Consider the following 3325-nt stretch of genomic DNA (forward strand, 5'->3'; position numbering starts at 1 on the left):
CGGCCCGCCCCCCGCGCCCGCTGATTGGTGGACGTGCCGCTCGGCCGCAGAGGGGCGGGGCGAGGCCGGGCTCCTCCTCCGACTCCCGCAACTCCCGCCCCGGCACCGCCTCCCGGGAACCAAACTCCAAATTTAAGCGGCGCAGACCGGGAGGCGGACCTGCTAGCGGAGGGCTTGGGGCCTGGGTTTGAATCCAGATTTTCCCACTTTCTGGCTCTACTGGTTGCTAGTGGACTTGACCTCGATCCCTAGTTGTCCCTGAGCCTCGTCTCGCAAATGGGAATGACAGTCGGCACTACCTCCTGGCGCGGCTGTAAGACAGGCTTCTATGGTGACGCAGGGGTTAAAGTCTCAGGGCTACCAGTCTCAGCCTCTGCACCAAGAGCTCCACCCCCGGCCTGGGAGCTCACCCCCTCGGTACAGCAGACCTCAGCTGTGTCCCCCACTGAATTCCCCGGCAGTGCACTTCAGTAGCTCCACCGGTTCTGCTCCCCGATATCGTCACTGGGGAATCCTCACCCTCCTCCACACACACCTCTGGTCTGTACCCCAGTTCTTGTTTGCATGAATAAATAAAATCTTTCTTAACAAGGAAAGGCTCACACAGTAAGTTTGGCAATCACTAAACTTAGCGCATGGTACACAGTAAACAATAAATGTTCGCATTCCTCCCATCACTAGTGTGATTCTACGCCAAAAGGAATAGGGATAGTGAGGTGCTTGAGAGAAGGTTCCGGAGTCAGCTGGCTCTCTTATCTCCGACTCCTCCCTTCCAGAGCTCTGTGCTTTATCTCTTAGTTCCCCGGCTTTCTCCATCCATATCATCATTATGTTATTTTTTTTTTAATAGTGACAGCACCTACCCCAGAGATGGTTGTGAAAATTAAATGAAATTGCATGTAAAACCCTTAGCAGGGCAGTTCACACTACAGTTTGAGGATGAATAAATAACAAAAGGTATCTGGAATATCCCAGCTCCTAAGAACCATTTCTAAAACTCTGAAAAGTAAAATGCATTTTTTAAAAAGATGTATTTATTTATGCCTACAAGAACTGGTGTGTAGGCCAGAAGAGGGGGTCGGGGTGATATGAGTGAGAGGATCCACCAGAGACAGAGTGGGGAGCAGGACAGGCTGATAGTGACTGAGATACACTGCTGAGAGGAGCAGCGGGGGGGACAGGAGAGGTCTGCTGATCATATGGGTCAGCTCCCTGGCTGGGGATGGAACTGCTGCAGTGGCTGGGGTAGCTTGATAGTGCTGTGCTGTAAGCCTTGCGCAACCAGAGAGGCCCTGCATTTCATCCTATATTTCTGTTGAATGCCAATGGTCCACTCAGATGCCACATATTAAGTATCTTTTTTTTTTTTTTTTTTTTTTTGTATCTCTATAGTCTTTCCACCCTGAGAAAGTGAAAATCCACCCCACTGGTCATCAGACCACAATGTACTCAACAATATCCAGCAAGGACAATGGCAACATCAAAAACAATGTTTCTCTCAAGGCCGCACCCACAACCCTTTCTCTTGAGTAGTTACAGCTTTTAACCGGTGACTTTCCCACCCTCTGACGCCCCATAGATTGCTGAGACCCTAAATCAGCCACCGCAGTGGCTCCTCCCACATTCACCCTGCCAAAGGCCCTCTGTACTTGCTTTCTGCTGGAGCTTCCAGGCCTCTCTGCTCATGGTCTCCCCTCTTGGGGCCAGTTATCAGACACAACAAAGCAGGTGAATTGCTACCTGGGTCCCCCACCGTCCCGCTAAGCCCTCAGTGAGATCTCAGAAGATCCTAAGATCTGAATCTCAGATTTGGAAAGGTCCTGTCCCTGAACTTCAGAAAGCAATCCAATCTCATCTCTGCTCTGCAACTTTCCCATATTTCTCCAGAAACTCTGACCTCAAACCAATGCAAACATACCTGTCTCTCACAGGGCCTTTGCATGAGCTATTCCCTTTTGGGTGAAGGGGGTTATCACCCTGGTATTTCCCTGGCGAGTGAAGTCTGGGCCTTTCCAAAAACATTCAGATGATTTAGGTCTCTGATTCAGAGACTATCAAGCCATTGCCAGCCACTGCAGCACAAGTTCGATCCCTGGCCAGGAGCTGACCCACATGGCACAGCAGATCTCTCCTATCTCGCCCGTGGCTCCCCTCAGGAGTGTGTTGCAGTGGATCTGCTTGTTCTGCTCCCCACTCTGCTGAATCCTCTCACCCCCTGCACCTCTGGCCAGAGTATCTACATGCCCCTTCCCACCTCCCACCCTATGGCTTCCTCGTCCACCATCCTGCTCTTTTTCCTTACATAGTATTTTTTCTTGCATAGTATTTACCTCTGAGTTTACTATAGAGTGTGTCTGTTTCTTAATTAACTTTTGCATGTGTCTCTCCTGGCTAAAATATAAATTCTATGAGCCAGAGACCTTTGCTGTTTGCTATTCCAAGTGCCTAGGACAGTGTCTGGTAGATCATAGGCGCTGAATAGTATCTGAGAATGAATACAGAGCGTCCTGGTATGATGAAGTTACCCCTCAGCACAACACCTTGCAAGGCTCACCACCCATACCAACCAGAGCAAGAACATTTGGGGTTGGGGGGCCTCCTCGGTGGCACAGGGGTTAGCATCAGCATTACCAGTGCGATGGCTGCTGCAGCCTGAGTTCAGTCCCAGCCAGGGAGTGACCCACATGGCGCAGCAGCCCTCTCCTGTCTCCCCGCTGCTCCCCTCAGCAGTGGATTTCGGTAGATCTGCCTGTTCTGCTCCCCACTCTGTCTCTGGTGAATTCTCTCAAACCCCGCACCTCTGGTTACATCCTGGTTCTTATATGCATAAATAAATACATCTTTAAAAAAAAACCTGATGCATAATAGATGGCAGGGGAGGGCAGAAAGAGGCTGCTGCTTCCTGACTACGAAGCCATGAAGCCAGGGCCCTCCGCTGCCCCCTCCAGGTCTGGCTGTACAGGCCAGCAGAGCAAACAGAGTAAACTGCCAGCCATCAGATTTTCTGTTTCTTGGAGCCAAAAGCATTTCTAACCAAAATAGGACTCAAGGTTTTGCACATACTTTGCTTTTTCTGGAAGGCTGTTCCTGCCCCACGCAGTCTCAGTTCAAGTGCCATTTCTTACGGAAGCTTCCTCTAACCGTGTCCAGCCTCCTTTAACCCACCCTCACACCCCAGCCCCGTCCTTCCTCACACAGGTGATGATGGCAACGTCACACCTGTCTGTGTGCTATTGTTTGATCATGCTTTTTTGCCCCTCAAGCTCATGAGGGCAAAGACACTATCTACCTTCCTTCACTCTTGTGCCTCCGGTGTTTATCCCCC

Source organism: Condylura cristata, unplaced genomic scaffold (assembly GCF_000260355.1).
Source record: "Condylura cristata isolate star-nosed mole 26May11 unplaced genomic scaffold, ConCri1.0 scaffold00005, whole genome shotgun sequence".
Taxonomy (NCBI): domain Eukaryota; kingdom Metazoa; phylum Chordata; class Mammalia; order Eulipotyphla; family Talpidae; genus Condylura; species Condylura cristata.